The 22,879-nt window shown below is 35.5% G+C and overlaps 1 long non-coding RNA gene across 2 annotated transcripts in view; it reads left to right on the forward strand.

The window, feature by feature from the left end:
• Positions 1-536: 536 nt before the first annotated feature.
• Positions 537-22,879, forward strand: part of LOC116420151 — a 71,547-nt gene continuing 49,204 nt past the window's right edge. For both annotated transcript variants that reach the window (XR_004230427.1, XR_004230426.1), the window contains exon 1: positions 537-674. This is a non-coding gene — a long non-coding RNA (uncharacterized LOC116420151). The remainder of the gene's footprint in view (positions 675-22,879) is intronic.

Here is a 22,879-nt window from a genome sequence, read left to right on the forward strand (position 1 = left end):
TAGATGATTTTATGCACACATGCATACCAAGTTGGCTTTTGGGGAAGGGAGATGGGGAGCACTAATAGTTAGGGGGATTAGGAAAGGAATCATGTAGAAGGTGACATTTGGCCTAAATCCTGGAGATTAGGCATTTCAAGAGACATGTAAGGATGTGGGTCAACCAAAGGAAAGGCATAGGGATAGGGAAGTAGATTACCATATATGAGGAAGCAATTAATTAACCTAGTGATCACTTCAGTGTGTCACCTTTGAAAAAGTTATTGTTTGATTTTGCAGTCATTTTTCATTTGAGCAGTTTACTAGGCACAGGAATTGTAGAGTTCTGTGGTGAAAGTCATATAACCTGGTACTAACTAATGTTTTGGACAACCCAAACTGGTACACCCTTAAATAAGTATAGTTTACTCTGGAAGGACAGTGACCTGTCAGCCTATTTTGTAGAAGCTTGAAAGTAATGAATCTCTATGGTAGCCATACCTCATAGGATTCAAATTCGATGAATTAATTATTTTATATCTTTCTTGTTTTAAAACAGATGCTTCAAGGACCTAAAAATACACCTGAAAGTTGAAAGAAATGAGTGCTACAGCTTTCAGAACATGGTAGCCCAATTAATCTTTTAAATTTGCATCTGTGAATGGGACATCTGGCAAATGGGAAATCTGTTGACTGTAAGTCATATTATTCACTGCAGAAATTACCTGTCTGAGAAATTGAGAAAACTTCTATCTGTGAACTCAAAGGCAGTTTTCACTCAGTCTTCTGTAGAAATATGTGCCATTGAGGAAAGGGAAATGCATATCTATTTTGGAGAGTGAGTGGGAGGAAAGGGAATTTGTCTTAGTAGGAAGGGAATCTGGTTCCAAATTTGCTTTGTCAAGACTGTTCAGTCTGTATATGGTGAAGAACAGGAAGGGAGTAGATCTTGGGAAAAGGACTGCAGAATTGAATTTTACAGGGAAAAAAAAAAAAAGAAATGAATCTGTTCCTAATTCAGAGAATATAGATAGCTCTGAGATATGATGAGGTAATCTAATGTTAAGGCATCACTGAGGGCCTCATTTGTTCTGGTTTCAGGCTTCTGGTCCAAATTGGGTTCAGTCTAGTTATTTGACCTCTACTGAATTTTTCTGTTCATTAGCTTCATATTTTGGTTTTCCCCAAAAGTGATTGGCGAGGGAAAAATAAAGAGTACATATTATACAGCATGAATTAGATATGGTACAGACCTTTATTTCTTACTTCCAAAAGGAATGTTAATAGCTGAACACCCCAAAACATTCATTTGAGAAAAACAAACAAAGGAAGTACTAACAACTGTTTATATTCTACCACAAGGTGGATATTTAAAACTATATAAACCTGAAGCAGTTTTCAGGGCTGCTGAAGAAATATTCTCTACTTATTTCATTTAAGCTCTGCACTGTCTCTGAAAATCCTTGTCTTTTGGCAAAATGGTCCAGGTTCAAGGCTCATCTTCTTGTTGGGCACTTCTCTAATGGCACTAGAGTAGTTTTCAAGTATTCCTCCCTTTGCTACCATTTGCCTCTGACCAAAATGATCCTGGACCCCTGATGGTATGTTCTACTTTTTTGAGGTGATAAGAAAAGCTAAATGAATTTGTTGATTTTCTTTTTCTTTGACCTATTGCCCTCCTTTGGAGAAAGAGTAAAGAGATTTTTAAGTAAATGAGTGATGTAGATAGATATAAAATTAATTTGCTCTTTTGTGCTGAGTTATGGGACCCTGCCAAGACCCTACCGAAGCCACTTCGACCTTTGGCGCACAATAAGTTTTCTGTCACATTGCAGAAATGCCCTTGTTGAGCAAGAAGCAATGATTTGTGATCATGAGAACGGTAAGCTGGAGGTTCACAGCCAGTGGCTACATAAACAGGGATGCCTGAACAGGGTTAGAGCAGACATGAACCACTTCCCTTTAAAGTTCTAACCCCACTTAAGGACTTAGTTCATAAATATGAACCCATAGCACCTTTTGTTATGTTACAATTTGAAACAACGTCATGGGCAATTTTGTCCCCCAATGATTGGAAAGCACTCACATGTGCAGTGTTGACTCCAGGCCAGGCTTCTGGATGACGGAATTTTTAGAACAGACTTGATTGACTGTCACTCAGGTTGCTCCAGAAGCAAGCATGAAGTTATACTTTGAACAATTTAGCAGCACTGGGGCTCATGCAGACAATGGAGATCAAATTCAATATCCCAATGTGCCAGAACAACATGGAGTTTTTTCCTGTAGAAAAGGGTAAAAAGGAAAGCTTTACCCAAATAAGACAAAAAACTGTGGAGCCCTTCACTGGTTTTGTTGCTCAATTACAGGATGCTGTAGCTAAGGCCCTGGGAAATGTAGGAGGTGTAAATAGGACATTAAAGGCTTTGTTATGTTAGAATTGTAATGCAGATTGTTGCAGAGCAATGATTATTTACCACCTACCCCCTCATGCTGTTTGTGAAGTGCCCATTCAACAGTATCAAAGAGGAAAACAATTTAAAATCCTTGTTATAAATCCTCCACTATCCCAGTATTCATTAGCTACCCCAGTCATACAAATATATGAAGAAATGCCTGTGTCTGTAACTATGATTAACACTGACCATATTGAAACATATCTTAACAAGGGACAATGTATATAGCTCAAGGAATAGTCATTCCATCTGAACTTATAGTGAAAACAGAAGATAATAAATGTGTATTAGCCCCACAGATGGGTCCAAATTCAGAGGCCATTATACAAACATATTTTACAAAGGCTATTAAACTCACTTGGCTGATACTGACCCTTAGTTTGAATAACCAACAGTTTAAAGAATTAATAGACACTGGAGCTCACAGAACTGTGGTGGCTGCTTCTCAATGGCCCTTTTGGTGTCCTATGACTTTAGCTAACAATAGAGTGACAGGGATAGGAGGCAATAAGGAGGCTTTGATGTCCACTGAATCAGTAAATTGGCAAAAAGACAGGAAAGACAGGAACTATTTTTCCTTTAATAATGGAAGGCTTACATATTAACTTATGGGCTAGGGATATATTACACCAATTAGGGGTGGAAAACACCACAGATTTTTAGGAGGGGTCATTGCTGCTGCGGCTTCCACCACTCTAAAAATGACTTGGACTATTGACACACCAGTATGGGTGAAGTAATGGCCCCTGACTGAAGGAAAAACAGTAGCTTTACATCAGTTAGTATAAGAACAATTAGAATTAGGAAATAATGAGGAAACAAATAGCCCATGGAATGCTCCTGTATTTGTTTTACAGAAAAGACATGACAATTGAAATAGCAAGGAAAACATTGCTCAGAATGATCCAATTAACAGGAGAAAAAGGAATTATATGGATTAACATAGACAAGGATAGGTTAGATTGTTTAATAGCTACTCAGGAAACCTTGACTATTTTGTTAGGATTAGGAGATGAACAGTGGCAATGGATATTTCCCATAAAAACAAAAATACATCCACTTAAAGGCCCTAATGTGTTCACTGATTCCACCAAGCAAAATAAACCAGCCATATATTCCCACAATTGGGCATTTCTAATGTATTTACTACACCTTACACCTCTACACAGCAAAATGAGTTGTATGCCATTATACAAGCATTGAAAATAGACAAACCCATCAATATTATTTCAGATAGTCACTATGCAGTTTGGGTGATCCAGAGAATAGAAACGACATATATAAAGGCCATCTTTTTATTGTTTCAGGAGGTACAAGAGGTGATTTTAATGAGAGTCATATAATGCACCCTTTTCATATAATGCTCTCATATGGATGGGCTGAGACCTATATTTGAAGGGAATAAAATAGTGGATGGTCTGCTTACTCAATGTATTCTTCTCTGCTTTCTAGAACAAGCAATAAAAGTTCATGAACATTTGCATCTGTCTGCCAGATATCTTCAGAGATTGTATGGGGTGTCCCAGCAAGAAGCAGCAAGCATAGTAAAAAGATGTGTAGCTTGTGTACCATATTCTCAAAGACCTGTAGGGCTGGACTAACCCCAGAGGTGACAGGCCAAATGATATATGGCAAATTGATGTTACACATATGGGAAAAACATGCATTCATGTTAACAGTTGACACTTACTCAGGCTTTGTATCTGCATCCTCTCAACGAGGGGAAGCTGCTTCACATGTTATAAATCACCTATTTCACTGTTTGCCTCTATGATTAAGACTGATAGTGGACTCTCATATACCTCAAAAATATTAAAACAGTTCTTACAGAAATTCTCCATACATCATATTTTGGGGATTCCTTACAACCCTACAGGAGAGGCCATGGTAGACAGGACTTATCAGATCCTCAAGAGATTTATCAAAAAACAAAATGAGGGAGGTGGAGGTAGGGTCACTCAGAAAGATATAGATAAAACAGTGTACACAATAAATTACTTAAAATTTGATTCAAATGATTTAAGTCCAGCTATGAAATATTCTTTGGTGAACATAGACAGAGAATCATTAAAAGATAATATCCCATTTTCATTAAGAAGACCCCCAAAGAACGAGACTATGGTAATGAAAAAGGGCCCTGAAGGATGGGAGGGACCCTATAGGGTTCTAATGTGAGAGCAAGATATGCTTCAGCAGTGGATTCCCACTGGACATCTCAGAGTTGTCCATAAAACAGAAAAGAAAAAGAAGGAAGAAAAGGTGACCATCCAAAAAGGAGGAGAAGATGTGTCCCCAAGATGCTTTCTAAATATATGGGTTTGTGTTACATACACTCAGGATTGGCAACAGAGCCCAAAAGGTGGGCTATCACGATGGACCTACCATGGCTTATGGGAATGAGGTATCATGTGACACATACTATGGCATATGCAGGGGACAAAACAGTATAGTACAAGCTAGATGTATAGAGGAACTAGTTAGGACTGTCTTAGTGGGTTTTGCCCAACAGTCTAAGATAGATGAACAATTGTATCAGAGGATAAAACATTTAAGGGAAGTATCATTGGAAATAAGAGCAGAAGTAGAGATACTTAAACACCAGGCTTAATTACAATGTGATTACAGATGTACAAAGGTTTGTATAACCCTTTTTCTGTATAATTGTACAGCTCAAGATTATGATTGGGACAATTTCAAAAGGCATTTGAATGCCTTATTTCTCAATAACACAATTGAAGGTGACAGAAAGTATATATAAATTAGCATCTGATATAGAGAAAGCTTCCCATAAAGATTTGAATCCAGGTAAAACTGCTGAAAAAATCAAACATCGGTTTCATGATGGTTAAAACTAGAATCACTTTGTGTTGTTATGTTGATACTGCTTTGTTGTTGTCATGTAATATAGAATGATTTTATAGATCTTTCTCCACCATCCTTTCAGAAGTTGCAGCTCAAGAAAGGACTTTTATCAAAAAGATAAAAAGGGTGAATTGCTGAGTTATGGGACCCTCCCAAGAGGAAGTACTGAACCCACCTCGACCTTTGGTGTACAATAAGTTTTCTGCCACTAAACGCCCTTGTTGAGCAAAGAGCAATGACTTGTGATCATGGGAATGAGTAAGCTGGGGGTCACAACCAGTGGCTACATAAACAGGGATGCCTGAATAGGGCCCCTTGCCTGTGAGCGAGTTGCTGAATTGCTGGATTGGCTCTTCTCCCATTGGCAGATACCATGCATACTCAAAGCCCACAAGCTGCTTCTCTGAATGGTGATTGTGGATTGCCCACTGTTCACGTACTGCTCACGCTTGCAAAAATGTATATCAACAAGGCTGTACAACATAATAAACTGGAGCTCTTTTCACACTCTATGAATCTCCTGCCTCACTCATCTTGCCTCATCAAAGGGCTCATATGCTTTGAGCTCTTAAAAGACAGCCACAACATTTTTGTACATGCTTTTTCTCTTACAAATATAGTTATTATCTAGAATAAGTTTGTTCTCCAATTTTCAGGAGCTGGGGATGCTACAGAACTGATGGAAAAGAGAGAAGTAGACCAACTTTTTATGGGAAGATTCCCTGCCCATTTTCCTGCCACTGGAAAGTTGATGGGGGCTGGGAGGAATATTTAGAAATGCCTCAGGGTTAATGTATCTAAACTTGGAGGCTAACTTGAGAGCAGTTATCACTGTGGCATGTATGGAAAATTGGTGGTTATATTAATATAACTTCTATATAACTATATAATAATATAATATAACTCTTTAAGAGTTCCTGAGGATGAGAGTGTGTCTAAGAGCTAGAGTATTTGAGATACATTTTCAGTCTGAGCCAGATGAATGGAATGAGAAATTGACATTATACTTGGGGGCTATGGTATGAGCATATCATTTATATTCCCTTTTCCCAATTCTTCTAATACAACATACTGCAATAGGTTGCAAGACTGATGATGAAAAGTTGCAAGATCTAGGACAGTATCTCTGAATCCTTCTTAATTTCTATTTCAGAATGAGATCACCCAGGGAGTCACTTACTGAACTACAGCAGTATACTCATAGATCTAATAGTAAAGGGAAGAAGGGAAAGAAAGAGCAGAGGGGCATTCAGTTATGTTGGCAATGGCAAGATATGGGGGAAAGTAATTAGAAGTGGATGCAATGTACTTCTGGTCTGAACTCAGTGTTAGGTAGCCTCAGTCACTAGCAAGGTTCAAAAGGCTTACTGCCTTGAATTGAAGTTCTGTAATCATACAAGTTTAGAAATCAGTAAAAGGTGAAAGATTCCTTAAACCAAAAGCAAATGGAACCTGGATGGGGGATTAAAGGCAATGTGATATAGTGGATAGAGTAATACTGTACTTGGAAAGTCAGAAAGACCTGGGTTCAAATCCTGTCTTTGACACTTAGTAGTTGTGTGATCCTGAAGAAGTTATGTGACCTCTCTCAGCTTCAGTTTTCTATTGTGTAAATCATGAGAAGATTGGGACATATGATCTTTGATGTTTCTTCAGTTTCTAAATCTGTTATCTTCTGGTTCTGATTAATAAAGAGTAACTAATTAATAAAGAACTCTCCACCCAGAGTTCTTAACCTTTTTTTGTGACATAGATCCTTTTGTAAATCTCAGATTTACATAGATCCATCAGAATCATAAATCCATCTCAGAAAAATGTTTGTGATTTATGTTTGTATTTGAAAAAAAAAATACAATTTCAGGTAGAGATGAGTGAAAAAAAAAAATATATATATATATATATATATATATATATATATATATATCATTTTTTTTCCCCCTATCCAAAGTCATAGTCTCACATTTGTGGTCCCCAGATTAAGTCAGTCAATCTGTAAGCACTTACAAGGGCCTACTCTGTGCTATGTATTGTACAATGTATTGGAGATACAAAGAAAGGCAAAAAACCAGATCCTGCTCTCCTAAGAATCCTTACTCTAGATGGATGATCACAGAATGTGGTGTTCTCTTCTTTTTTATAATATAATGGTTCTCTCTGGGAGCAGGTTTCTCGGGAAGGTTTTCTGGAGGCAGCCTTAGTTTCAGTTCTGAGTAATAATCACTTCAAATATAGCCAGCTGATAAAATCCAAATGTTTATTTCTTATCTCTTCCCAAGCCCGGTTAGCTTTCTTAGAGACCTCTCTCTCTCTTTGGCTCTAAAAGCTCTTGCAGCTTTGTCCTTTGCTTCTGTCTCTGCTTTCTTCAGCCTCCAGCCAGCACAAAGGTAGAAGATGGAATGAATCTGTCTTGCCTCTGAGAGAGTGCCTCTGTGTCTGTCCCAGAGTGTTCCTCTCCAACTCCTGGCAATGTTCCGAACTGACTTCTGACTGAGCCTCTGTCAGCTTCTTATATATGATCTCTTAAATGTTGACTCCTCCTCTGAGGGAGGGATTAAGGGAGGTATGAATTCACAAAGTTACAAAGTTAACTTTGTGAATCTCCCAAAAGTGTGAACTCCAATGAGTACTTAAATACATTAGTGAGCTAGAGGATTTGCTAAATACCATGCTAAATTAGGCAACTGACTTATCACTTTGTAAGGATTCGCTCTAAGGTGTGAACCAATAAGCATTGTATCAATTCCATTGAGTTAACACTAGGATTCTAACATCTCCCTTGAGTTATCACCTTGTTTCAAGTTCTGGCCCATAACAATAGAAGGACAGGGAGTTTAGGGAAACTAAACCTGGTAGGACATTTCAGAAGAAACCTTGAGTAAGAAAGCCATGTTAATAGAAGGATTTCCAACTATAAGGGTCACTTATAGTCCAAGATTACTTTAATAGCTTTCTTTTTGAAGATAGATGTGACTTCCTCTTCTTTCTTTATCTACAGAATTTAGTGTAGTCAGAATAATTCATAAGTGGTAATGAGTAATTCATTCATTATGTACAAAGTTTAAAGCATGGTTTCTAATCTTTTTATGAATCATAGGCCCCTCTGATTTTCTGGTGAAGTCTATTGACATCTTAGAATAAAGCTTTTAAATACATAAAATAAAACATTTAGACTTGTAAAGGAAATCCATTATATTAAAATGCAGTTAGCAAGTTCATGGACCTCGGGTTTGGGGGCTTTCTTCTTTTATATTGCCATAGTTACTAAAATTCTTGATAATAGTTTGGTGTTCTGAAACTGAAGCAGTTAATAATTTTTATTAACACTTTGATTTGTTCAAACTCCCCCATTATCCAGAGGAGAGCAAACTACCCTGGGACTCAGAATCAGTCAAGCAAGAGACAAATTGAGCATTCCTTAAGTGGGGCATACCAGAAATTCCTTACAGTATTCTTTTGCTGAACCTGGAACTCTTGCTGTTATGCTATAGAAGTAATACAGACTGACTCATGGACACTTGATCTGGTTATGGATATGCCTTCTGAAAAATAGCCCAGCCCAGAGATAACCTGAGAAGACCAATATGTGATTCTACCTCATTATAAGCTCTGCTGCCAAACCCTCCCGGACCTTCCATGTATCCATATATACATATTCCATGTATTCCTTCTTAGAAGGAATAAACCCATAGATACAACCTAACTCTGTCTTTCTTAGACCAAACTCTGGAAAAAGTTTGACAGTGTTCACATGCTATCTTTATTCCTGGCTTTTGTGGTCTTCTTTAAAAAATAGTCTCTGTGTTAAATCTCAGCATCTTGTATTTACTTTTCCCCATGAAGAAAAATAATATCACAAAACTGATAGGATTATTGTGAGGCTTGAATGAAATTTTATAAAGTGCTTTATAAACTTTAAAGAGCTATATGTGTGTTAGCTTATCATTATTATTAATCATACATAGTAGATGCTTACTGAATCCTTGTGAAATTGAATCAATTTAATTACTAGCTTCCAGGGAATGTCTTCTTTACATGTATTTTTTAATTCAATATTATAAAGTTTTTGAAGAATGTTAAAACCCCAGATTAAAAACAATCTTCCTTTTAAAAGTATTATTGAATCCATACTATGTGCATAGTCCTTTATTAGGCTTTTTGGGAAGATTAAAAAAAAAAAAAAAGCACTAGCCTGGCAATCAGGAATATTTATTTTCTCTGCATATGAGTAAAAAACTGTACCAGCTTAATTTTTTAAACTCTAACATTCTAAATCTGATTCTAAAACTAAACATGTAGCCATCCTTTTAAAGAGTTTATAGCTTAACCTGGGAAGTTAGACATTAAGTCAGTGTAACATTTAAAGAGAAATATGATATTTTTGTTAACCATCTAAAATGAAAGGGCTTTTTAAAGCCCTTATAGAGAGCTGAGATACTGCTTGGAACTGGACAGATATCTTTCCTGACTCTCCATAACCCATAAACATTAGTTAAATTAGAATGGAGCTTACTTATCCAAGGAGATCCTCCTTGTCATGATTTATTTTCATTGTTAACAACAAGAATGACTGACACTAGAGAACTTCCCTTGATTAACCAGAGAAAAGCAAACAAAAGAGTTATAAGCTAGAGGAAACCACAATAGGGAATTTACTTAGAAGCTCAAGGAAATGTGAAAGTATTGGCATGATAAGTTTGTGGTGCTTGAAGAAGAAGAAGGAAAAAGAAAGGTCAGTTTCAGAGATAGGTGCTGCTTTTGCTGAAGCAATACCAGCAGTCAAGCACCCAACATCCATTAAGGGCTTATAATGTGTCAGGCACCATGCTAAGCATTGGAGAAACAAGAAAGGCAAAAGATAGTCTTTGGTTTCTGAGATCTCATGGTCTAATGGGGAAACCACAAGCAAACAAACACGATATCAACAGGATAAATTAGAGATGATCATCAAAAGGAAGGTAGTGTCTATAGGACAGGAAAGAAGGGGAATCTTTGAGTTTTAAAAGGTCATTTGTCTGGGGAGAAGTGAAGATAGTTGGCTAGAGTAGAATCCTTTGTGAAGTTTGTTTGTTTGTTTATTTGTTTGTTTTTTTAATGTAACACCTAGGGACAGGGTGTGAGTCCCCCAGGTAAGTTACCCTAGTTTGACAAAATTCCATGAGTCTGCAGTTTTCATAAAACCACAATCCGGGAGTCTCTCTCGTGCTATTTTTTACTAGTCAGCCACAGAACATAATTAGTTAAAAGAAAAGGGATGAAGTGAAATAACATAAGGAAGAAGAGTATTGAAAGAACATCCCTCTTCCTTTCACTACCAAATGTATACATTATTATAAACCCACACAGGGATTATAGTGAGCACTTAATAAATCCTTATATTTCAGACACTGTGCTAGATGCTGGATACATAAAAAAAAAAAAGAGAGAGAGAATCAGTCCCTTCCCTCAAGGAGTTCACATTCCATCTGAGGAAACAACATGTGAATATATAAATAGACACATAATCTTATATAAAGAAAATATATACTAATTTGGATAAAGAAAGACCCTCTCAAATGAGGAGAGGGGAGAGCAGTAAAGTCCTCAGGTGGTAGATGGTGTTTGAGCTGAGCTTTGAAAGAAAATCAGGAATTTTTAAGAAAGAAGGAGCAAAAATCAGTTTAGGACAGCCTTTGTGAAGGCATGGTTATGGGAGATGAAATGTCACACATGAAGTACAGCAAGTAGACCAGTTTGACCAGATCATAAAATGTATGAAATGGAAATTGTCTTCCAAGACATAAAGGGGTTGCCTGGATTATACCACCAGATAAATGGAGAAACAAGTATTTCTTTAGTATTTTAAAGTTTGCAAAGCACTTTTCACACATTAACTCATTTAATTCTCATAACAATTCTATGGGGAAGGATTTATGTCCTTTTACTGATGTGGGGATTGAGGCGAACAGAACTTTGTGACTTGCCCAGAATCATAACTAGTCTAAGTACCTAAGGGAGGATTTGTATTTAAGACTTTAAGTCCAGAAATCTATCTCCTGCACCACCTATTAGATGCTAGGAAAGAATACTGGGAAAGAAATGGGAAAATTAGAAGAGGTCATTTTAAGGGGAAATCTAAGCTCTGTGTTGCCATCATTATTATTCCCAGGTTTCCCTCCTAACATTGAGCAAGGAAGTAGAGCCAAGAGGCTAAATAACTTGTCCCACCCATAAAGTTTAGGTCTATCTTAATCTCAAAGAACAAAGCAGCCTCACAATCCTAACCAAGCCCAAGGACTGTGTAGCATAGTGGAAAGTGGCAAAAGACAGATTTTGATCTTGGCTCTGCTACGGACTAACTGTGACTACGGATGGCAAGTCACAACACATCTGGTTTTCTCCTCTTGAATTAAGTGATCTCTAGGAATTGTAAAAAAGCCATTGTAGCAATCCATTAAATTCATAACTCATTGAATATAGGTAGGTGTTTCATAGAACCAACTATCACATATAATAAAGAAATCAATCTAAAGCAAATGAAAGCTTTTGTATGGGTTCACTTTTTCTTCTGTAAAAACTAGGTGGCTTTTGCTTTTATGGTCTGACCTTGATTTAGGGCTTATTTGCAACAGGTTTTATTCACTTTCCTGTGAGTAGTTAAAAAAAAAAGTATTACAAGAGCAGTGTGGATATTTGGTAGGTAGACTTTCAAAGGACTAGAGTGGATCTGAAAATCAATCCAGGTATTGTCATGTTGTTATTTTAATGCCTAACAGTAATATTCCTAGGAATTCAATCTTCACAACTCCACCAACAATGTATCAGTGTCCCTGTTTTCCCACATGCCCTCCAACATTCATCATTATTTTTTGCTGTCATCTTAGCCAATCTGACAAGTATCTCAGAATTGTCTTAATTTGCATTTCTCTGATCAATAGTGATTTGGAACACTTTTTTATATGAGTGGAAATAGTTTCAATTTCATCATCTGTTCATGTCCTTTGACTATTTATCAACTGGAGAATGGCTTGATTTCTCATAAATTAGAGTCAATTATATATTTTGGAAATGAGGCCTTTATCAGAACCTTTAACTATAAAAATATTTTCCCAGTTTTTTGCTTCCCTTCTGATTTTGTTTATTAGTTTTGTTTGTACAAAAACTTTTTAATTTGATGTAATCAAAATTTTCTATTTTGTGATTAATAATGATCTCCAGTTCTTCTTTGGTTACGAATTCCTTCCTCCTCCACAAGTCTGAGAGGTAAAATATCCTATGTTCCTCTAATTTATTTATGATCTTGTTCTTTATGCCTAAATCATGGACCTATTTTGACCTTATCTTGGTATATAATGTTAAGTGTGGGTCCATGTAATTTCTGCCATACTAATTTCCATTTTTCCCAGCAATTTTTGTCAAATAATGAATTCTTATCCCAAAAGGTGGGATCTTTGAGTTTGTCAAACACTAGATTGCTATAGTTATTGACTACTTTGTCCTGTGAACCTAACCTATTCCACTGATCAACTAATCTATTTCTTAGCCAATACCAAATAATTTTGGTGACTGCTGCTTTATAATATAGTTTTAAATCAGGTACAGCTAGGCCACCTTCATTTGATTTTTTTTTCATTAATTCCCTTGAAATTCTCGACCTTTTGTTCTTCCATATGAATTTTGTTGTTATTTTTTCTAGATCATTAAAATAGTTTCTTGGGAGTCTGGTATAGCACAAAATAAATAGATTAGGGAGTATTGTCATCTTTATTATATTCACTCAGCCTATCCAACAGCACTTAATATTTTTCCAGTTATTTAAATCTGACTTTATGTGGAAAATGTTTTGTAATTTTGCTCATGTAATTCCTGACTTTCCTTTGATAGATAGATTCCCAAATATTTTATGCTATCAACAGTTATTTTGAATGGAATTTCTCTTTGTATCTCTTGCCGTTAGATTTTGTTGGTGATGTATTAAAATGCTGAGGATTTATGTGGATTTATTTTGTATCCTGTAACTTTGCTAAAGTTATGAATTATTTCTAATAGCTTTTTAGTAGAATCTCTGGGGTTCTCTAAGTATCCTATCATCTGCAAAGAGTGATAACTTGGTTTCCTCATTATCTACTCTAATTCCTTTAATCTCTTTCTTGACTTTTATTGCTGAGGCTAGCATTTCTAATACAATATTGAATAATAATGGTGATAGTGGGCAACCTTGGGTAAGGTTCCAGCTTATCCCCTTTACATATGATTTTCACTGATGGTTTTAAATACATGCTTCTGACTATTTTAAGAAAAAGTTCATTTATTCTTATCCTCTCAAGTGTTTTTATTATGAATGGATGTTGGGTTTTATCAAATGCTTTTTCTGCATTGATTGAGATGATCATATAGGTTTTGTTCATTTGTTTATTAATATAGTCAATTATGCTAATAGTTTTCCCAATATTGAACCAGCCTTGCATTCCTGGAATAAATCCTACTTGGTCATAGTGTATTATTCTGGGGATGATTTTCTGTAATCTTTTTGCTAATATTTTATTTAAGATTTTAGCATCAATATTCATTAGGGAGATTGGTCTATAATTTTCTTTCTCTGTTTTCAATCTACCTGGTTTAGATATCAGTACCATGTCTGTGTCATAAAAGGAATTTGGTAGGACTTCTTCAATCCCTATTTTTTCAAATAGTTTATATAGCATTGGAATTAATTGTTCTTTAAATGTTTGGTAGAATTCACATGTAAATCTATTAGGTCCTGAGGATTTTTTCTTAGGGAGTTGATTAATAGCTTGTTCTATTTCTTTTTCTAAGATGGGACTGTTTAACCAATTTACTTCTTGCTCTGTTAATCTGGGCAAGCTATATTTTTGAAGGTATTCTTCCATTTCATTTAAGTTATCAAATTTGTTTGCATAAAATTGGGCAAAGTAACTCCTAATTATTGCTCTAATTTCCTCTTCATTAGTGGCAAGTTCTCCCTTTTCATTTTTAAGACTAACAATTTGATTTTCCTCTTTCTTTTTTTAAATCAGATTTACTAAGGGTTTGTCTATTTTGTTGTTTTTTTCATAGAACCAACTCTTAGTCTTATTAATTAATTCAATAGTTTTTTTACTTTCAATTTTATTAATGTCTCCTTTTATTTTAGTGTTTCAAGTTCAATGTTTGACTAGGGGTTTTTTAATTTGTTCCTTTTCTAGCTTTTTTAGTTGCAAACCTAATTCAATGTCCTTCTCTTTCTCTATTTTATTTTTAGACCTCTAGAGATATAAATTTTCCCCTTCTTACCACTTTGCATCCCACACATTTTGGTATGATATCTCATTATTGTCATTTTCTTGGGTGAAGTTATTAATTATGTGTATGATTTGCTGTTTCACCCAATCATGCTTTAATATGAGATTATTTAGTTTCCAATTACTTTTTTGTCTATTTCCCCCTGACCTTTTATTGAATATGATTTTCATTGCATCGCGGTCTGAAAATGATGCATTTACGATTTCTGCCTTACTGCATTTGAGTTTGAGGTTTTTATGTCCTAATATATGGTCAATTTTTGTATAGATTCCATGAACTACTGAGAAGAAAGTGTACTCCTTTCTGTCTCCATTTCATTTTCTCCAAAGATCTATCATATCTAACTTTTCTAGTGTTCTATTTACCTCTGACTTCTTTCTTATTTATTTTGTGGTTTGATTTCTCTAATTCTGAGAGTGCAAGGTTGAGATCTCTCACTATTATAGTTTTGCTGTCTATTTCTTCTTGTAGCTCTCTTAATTTCTCTTTTAAGAATTTAGATGCCACACCACTTGTTGTATATATGTTTAATATTGATATTGCTTCATTGTCTATGCTACCCTTTAGCAAGATATAGTACCTTTCCTTATCTCTTTTAATTAGATCAGTTTTTGCTTTTGCTTGATCTGAGATCAGGATGGCTACTCCTGCTTTTTTGACTTCACCTGAAGCATAGTAGATTCTGCACCAACCTTTTACCTTTACTCTGTATGTATCACCCTGCTTCAAGTATGTTTCCCCCCTTTCCTCACAATTTCTGTATTCCCTTTTGCTTAGCTTACTCCTTCCCTTTTCACTTTTCCCCTCCCACTTTTCAATGAGGTGGAAGAAGTTTCACCATAAATCAAATATGTCTAATATTTTTCTCTTTAAGCCAATTCTGATGAGAGTATGATACACACTATGTTCATCCCCCTCCATTCTTTCTTTCAGATGTAATGGGTTTCCTTTGCCTCTTCATGAGATGTAGTACCCCCACCTTAGCCTTTTTGTGGTACAATTTCCTTTCTACCTCTAGTTTCAAGAACAAATTATACATGTGTTCTTTATATATCTTTATAACAGAAATATAGTTCCCAAGATTTCTTTTTATCTTTTTCGATTACTCTTGAGTTCTATATTTGGAGATCAAACTTTTTGTTTAGTTCTGGTTTCTTCATCAGAAATAGATGAAATACACTTATTTTGTTGAATGTCCATCTTCTTCCCTAGAAAATGCTCATTTTGACTGTGTAAGTTATTTTTGACTGCATACCAAGTTCCTTAGCCTTTTGGACTATCATATTCCAGGCTCTTTAATCCTTTAATGTGGACGCTGCTAGCTTAGTAATCCTTATTGTGGCTCCTCTATATTTGAATTGATTTTTTTCTAGCAGCTTGCAGTATTTTTTCCCTTACCTGATAATTCTGGCATTGGGCCACTATATTTCTTGGAGTTTTGATTTTAGGGTCCCTTTCAGTAGGTGATTGATGAATTCTTTCATTGTCTCTTTTATCCTCTGTTTCTATAATTTCTGGGCAGTTCTCTTTGATAATTTTTTGGAAAATAGTGCCCAGGCTTTTTTTTTCATCATATTTTTCAGGGAGTCCAATAATTCTCAGATTGTCTCTCCTAGATCTATTTTCCAGATCTGTTGTTTTACCAAGAAGGTATTTGACATTTTTTTCCCATTGTTTCTTTTTTCTTTTTTCTTTTTGGTTTTGCTTGACTGATTCTTGGTGTCTCCTTGAGTCATTCAATTCCATTTGTTCAATTCTGATTTTCAATTAATTATTTTCTTCACTCACTTTTTAAATCATTTTCTAGTTGTCCACTTGAGCTTTTAAGTGAGTTGTTTTGTTCTATGGAATTTTTTCCATTTTGTCAGTTTTATTTTTTAGAGAGCTATTTTCTTTTTCCAATTCACTAATTCTATTTTTCAAGGATTTGATTTCTTTATCCACTCCATTTTTAAATGAGTGGGATGACTTATCTAGACTCTCTTGCCAAGTTTCTCTTTCCTTTTCTTATTTTTCTTCTAGCTCTCATGTAAGAGCCTTTTTAATTTCTTCTATGAGAGTCTTGTGTATTGAGGACCAAATCATATCCCCTTTTTGGGATTCATCTGGAGACAGTCTTTTTAGTCTCCTCAGGGTTTTGATACTAAGACTCTGAGAGCATGCTGAGACACTCAGGGTGGGTATGGCCAGATCCTGAGAGATCATAGCTTTCCAGGATTATAGTCTTTATCTCCTGTGTTTACAGATCCTTTGCTGGTCTATTGGCTTGCTGCGAGGGCAAAGTAGCTAACACTGTGTTAAACATCTCCCTGCAGACACAGCTGAGATCATCCTACACCCGCTTTAGTCAGCTCCATATTCTGTCTGCTGTGCTGCAGCTCCCTTTGGTCTGCATCCAGTCTAATTGCCCCCACCCACAAACAAAAACAGACCTTTCCTGGTGAATTTCAAGCATGTCTTCTGTTGGTAATTATTTGTGTGTGTGTTTTTTTTTTCAATCAAGCACTAATTCTGAGGCCTTGTCATGAAATAAATTCTGAGAGCAAAGACGGAGATTAAGTAGATGTGTATGTCCTCTCTGCTATCTTGGCCGGAAGTCCCCCTTAATTTCTTTTTAATTTTCAGTAAGTTCACTGTTTCATTTTTAATATTGGTGATTTGGTTTTTTTCTTTCCTTTTTATCTATTTTGTTGGTTTTTTCATAAAACCAACTCAGTATTATTTATTCAATAGTTTTCTTAGTTTCTCTTTTACTAATCTCTCCCTTGAGCTTTAGAATTTCTAATCTGATATTTAATCGGGAGTTTTAAATGTGTTCTTTTTCTAGTTTTTTAAGTTGCATGCCTAATTCATTGATCTCTTCTTTATTTTATTCATGTAGGTATTTAGAGATATAAAATTTCCTCTAAGAACTGCTTTGGCTGCATTCCATAGGTTTTAGTATGTTGTCTCATTATTGTCATTCTCTTGAATGAAATTATGGAATGTCTCTGTGATTTGTTGTTGTTTGACCAACTCATTCTTTAGAATTATATTATTTAATTTCCAGTTGTTTTTTTTCTTCTATCTTTCCCTGGCCCTTTATTGAATATAATTTTTATTGCATTATGGTCTGAAAAGGAAACATTTACTATTCCTGCTTTTCTGCATTTGATCTGGTTCTGCATTGATGAGGTTTTTATGCCTTAATATATGGTCAATTTTTGTGTAGGTGTCATGTACTGCTAAGGAAAAGGTGTATTCCTTTCTGTCCCTATTCAGTTTTCTCCAGAGCTCTATCCTATCTAGGTTTTCTAAGATCCTAATAACTTACCTAGTTTCTTTCTTGTTTATTTTAAGGTTAATTTATCTGATTCTGAGAGTGGAAGGTTGAGGTCCCCCACTAGAATAATTTTGCTGTCTATTTTTTCCTGTAACTAGCTTAAAATCTTCTTTAGGAATTTGCCTGGTCTACCACTTGGTGCATACACATTTAGTATCATTACTACTTTATTAACATGTACATTTCTTCCTTATCTCTTTTAATATCTATTTTTATTTTGCTTTATCTGAGATTAGATTTGCTACCCTTGCTTTTTTTTTTTTTTTTGTACTTCAACTGAAGCATAGTAAATTCTGTCCCTGCCCTTTACTTTTACTCTGTATGTGTCTCTTTATGTCAAATGTGTTTCTTGTAAACAACATATTGTAGGATTCTATTTTAAAATCTACTCTGTATTTGCTTCCATTTTATAGGAGAGGTCATCCCATTCACATTTACAGTTATGACTGCCAGTTCTGTATTTCCCTCCACCCTATTTTCTCTCCTATATATACTTAGGTTCTCTCTTTCCCTTTTGTCCTCTTTTTTTTTTCACGCATCCCACTACTACTTTATCTCCTGTCAATATCTTATGTCCTGTAACCCTCCCCCTTTCTCTTACTTTTTCCCCTAGTGTTTCTGCCTTCCTTTCTATAATATCCCTCCCTTTTTCTTTTCTTCTTTCTTCTCCTACTTCTTTATAGGGTTAGAAAATTTTCTATATCCAACTGAATGATTAAGTTATTCTCTCTTAGAGCCAAAACTGATGAGCTCAAGCTTCAGACAATGCTCATCGTCCCCCTCCCTTCTTTCCCTCTATTACACCTTTTCATGTGAACTAATTGTCCCATTATGCCTCCCCTTTTCTCTTTTTCCAGTATAGACCTTTTCTCATTTATCAGTGCCTTTTTCTTTGGTCTCATCATATCAGAGACTATTCACAATTATATCTTTGTCTATGTGATGCCCCCCTCTGTCTGTCCCAGTGACAGATACAGTTCTCAAGAATTATACAGATCATTTTCCCAGCTAGAAATGTAAACAGTTTAACCTTTAATAAATATTTTGCCCCTGTTTATCTTTCTCTGCTTCTTTTGAGTCCTGTGTAGATTAAATTTTATATTTAGTTCTGATTTTTTTCAATAGAAGTGATTGAAAGTATTTTACTTCATTGAAATTCCATTGCCTCCCCTGAAAGATGATACTGAGTTTTGCTGAATAGTTAATTCTCGATGTAATCTTAAGTCCTTTGCCTTTCAGAATATGGTATTCCATCCCTTCTGATTTTATTGTAGATTCTGGGTAATCCTGACTATTGCACCTTGATATTTGAATTGTTTTTGTCTGGCAGCTTACAGTATTTTTTCCTTGAGGTTGTAGTTTTGGAGTTTTGCAACAATGTTTCTTGGGCTATTTCTTGTACAATTTCTTTTCAAAGGTGATCAATGAATTCTTTCAGTGAGAATTTCTCCCTCTGTTTCTAAAATGTCGGGGCAATTTTCCTTAATGATGTCTTGTAGAATGCTAAACAGGCCCTTCTTTTGGTCATGGATCTTTTTTCCAGGTCAGCTATTTTGCCAATGAGGTATTTCACATTTTCTTCCATTTTTTCATTCTTTTTATTTTGATCGAATGATTCTTGCTATCTCACAGAATCATTAGCTTCCATTTATCCTGTTCTAGTTTTTACTGTGTGATTTTCTTCAGTTAGCTTTTGTATCTCTTTTTCCATTTGGTTAATTCTACTTTTTATGGACTTGTTTTCTTGAGATATTTTTCCCCTTCCTTTTCCAAGCTGCTGACTCTCTTATGCATATCTCTGATTACCTTTCTCATTTTTTTTGTACCTCTCTTATTTGCCTTTTAAAATCTTTATGAGCACTTCCAAGAAGCTTCTTTGGGCTTGAGACCAATTCATTTCATTCTTTGAGATGTCTTCTGTGGATATTTTATCTTTGTCTGAGTTTGTATTTTGTTCTGTCCTGTCACCATAATAGCTTTCTATGGTCAAGGTACTTTTCTGTTTCTTGCTCATTTTTTTTTCCTTTTCTTTTGGCATTTCCTCTTTTTTTACTTTTATGGTTCTGCTCCTGGGGTAAAGGGGATGTTGTCCCAAGCTTTCTATGAAGCTTTGAGCCTTGGCTTTGAGCACAGGGGCCCTTGTGTTTTTAGGGGGCAGCTTTTGTCTGCTCTTTTCAGGAAACAGTTTGGTTTCCCAGAGTTTGACTTCTGAGCTGCGACTGGAAGCTGCCCCAGTGATTTGCTTCTCTACTGAGCCAGAATTGAGGGTCTTAGTTGTTGATTTGCTGTAATAACCCTCTCATTGGCTTTCCCACAATCTATCTAAGCTGGGCTGAATTCACTCAATGAGATGAACTTTGCTTGAAGACCTTCCAATCTAGCTTGAGCTTGAGAGTGATTTCATTCCATCAGCTTCTGAGCAGAGGATTGGTTTCATGTGGTTTTTGAGGGACACTGGAAGAGCTCAAGAACTTCTTGGCTTTACTCTTCCATTTGGGCTCCATCTCTGGAATGATACTCATATTTATCTTGTGGGAATGTATATTCTTTGGAATAAAAGCCAACAATCAAGCTCATCTCTTATCAGGTTTAAATATTTACCTGTAATGATGATGACAATGGACATTTTTCTAGCACTTTAGAATTTGCAAAATTTCATTTTGTAAGCATGTGAAAATTGGTACTGCAAGTACTTTCAGTCTGATTTTGGGACAAGAAAGCTGAGGCTATGAAGGAAGGAGGTAAGGTCTCAATCTAATTAATTTCTATTGCTTTGGTAGAAAGATGAATTTAATGGTTTGTGTAATGTGCACACTAGTACAGGACCAAGAGAAAGTCACTTAATCTCTTCTAACTTAATTTTCTTCATTTATTGAATGAGTGTACTTTTTTATTTTTTATGGGATTATTGTGGGAGGGAAATAATTTCCATGCCATAATGAGTTACATAAATAAAACTATTATTAATGTTTATAATTAAATGATTTTCAGAAATATTCACCTTTGATTATATGAGAAGTGTGAGGACAAAAGATACTTTGATAAAGTTTTATATGAATGAAAGAATTTTAACCCTGAAAGGGACCATAGAGGTTATCTACTCCAGGGATTTCTAACCTTTTTGAGGATGAGGACACCTTTTGTGTATAAAAAAACTGATAAGCTTTACAAGCATCTTCATCATAATATCTGTAATATTACTATTTGTTAATCAAGGAAATTAACAGAGAGTATGATGTAGTATAGTGCATGGAGGGTTGCCCTTAGAATAGAAAGGCCTACGCTCTGATACTCACTGGCTGTGGGACTCTCAGTAATCACTGAATTTTTCCATAGTCCAGACAGCTCGACTAAGATTTTAAACTGCAGAGAAAGTGCCAACCTTCTTTGGCAAACTCCCTCACTGGAAGTTTCATATACCAATAAGATCATAGATCATAGGCAATTGAGAAAATATATGGTGACAAAAAGGTACTATGAATTCAGTAATGCCTCAAAATTAATTTATATTTCATGTAATTCTACATGACATCTACATATATTTGAAACAGTTACATATACTTTTGAGATGTAATTATTCCATATATGGAAGCTATGTTTGATTATTTTTAGATTAGCATATGGATCCATGATCCCCTTGTTTTTATGAGGAGAAATGAATCCATATAATAGTCCAACCTCCAGAGGCCCATTGCTAACAGCTGAGAGCCATTGAGCTATTCATTATTTTTTATTATTGCTTGCAACTATCCAAACCTATCATGTACTGCTCTTCTCCACAATCTCATTTTGGGACAACTATTGTCTTTATCATATCTCCCAAAACCAAACCCTGTTCTTTGTCCATATTATGACCTTCTTAACTCTCTCTCAGGTCATACCTCCATGCCCTGGGACTTGAAGGAAGTCAAGGATGTCAGGAGAAAGAGAAGACAAAAGGTTTGCAAAGTGCTTTACAAGTATCTCATTTTAACCTCACAACTATCCTAGAAGTAGGTGCTATGATTATTCTCATTTTGCAGATGAAGAAATTAAAGTAAACAGAGGGTAAGTGACTTGCCCAGAATCATACAGCTAATAAATGTCTGAGACCTAATTAGAACGTAGCTCTTCCTGAGGCTAGACCCAGAAGTCTATTCACAGGACCACCCAGCCACTTCTGTGTTCTGATAGTCGGCATTTTTATTGTCTGTCCCTCATGCCTGGAAGATTTTCCTTCATCTCTGTCTTCTGGTTTCCTTTAAGTTCCACTTAAAACTCCAACTCTTAAAAGAACCTTTTTTCTGATCCCTCTTAATTCTGGTATCATTTTTATACAATTTGCTTGGAAATAGTTTTTTTAAACATATTTTCTCCCTTATTAATTATGAGCTCCTCAAGGGCAGAAACTGGCTTTTAACATTATTTGTATGCCTAACTGTTAGTATAGTACCAAGAACAAAGTAGGAGTTTAATGTTTAGTGACTAACTATTCTGAGAGCCTTCTTCTAGATTTCTTGACATTATGTGGACACCAATGAAGTATATGAGTTGGCCTATCCTCTTTTCTAGTGAGATATTTTTTTGATGACATCCTTGTGCATCTTCTGCATAATTCTTCAGTCTACTCATGTTTATCATTTAATTCACCATTGCTAGAAGAATATTGTTGTTAAAGAGAGAGAATTTAAAGCCATTAAATTTCCTATCAAATTTCCCAAAGGTATTCTAGCCCACTTCTTCTTTTCTGTTCTGGGCTAAGTTTGTTATCCATCTTGTGTCTGTACTAGTTGTATGAAGTTATGGACTATGTGGTATGTATGATTTCTTCATCTGACTGTATAGCAGAGACTGCAAATCAGCATTCATCAATTTCTCGTTTTTTTGTTGTTGTTGTGGATATTTAGGTTAATTCTTTTGAGTAATTTTTTTTAAAGCAGAGTAGTGGTTTCATTGTTATGGGGAACTCCCTGTACCAAAGCAATCCAGGACTTTCTTTACAACC

This window comes from Sarcophilus harrisii, chromosome 1, assembly GCF_902635505.1.
Source record: "Sarcophilus harrisii chromosome 1, mSarHar1.11, whole genome shotgun sequence".
Taxonomy (NCBI): domain Eukaryota; kingdom Metazoa; phylum Chordata; class Mammalia; order Dasyuromorphia; family Dasyuridae; genus Sarcophilus; species Sarcophilus harrisii.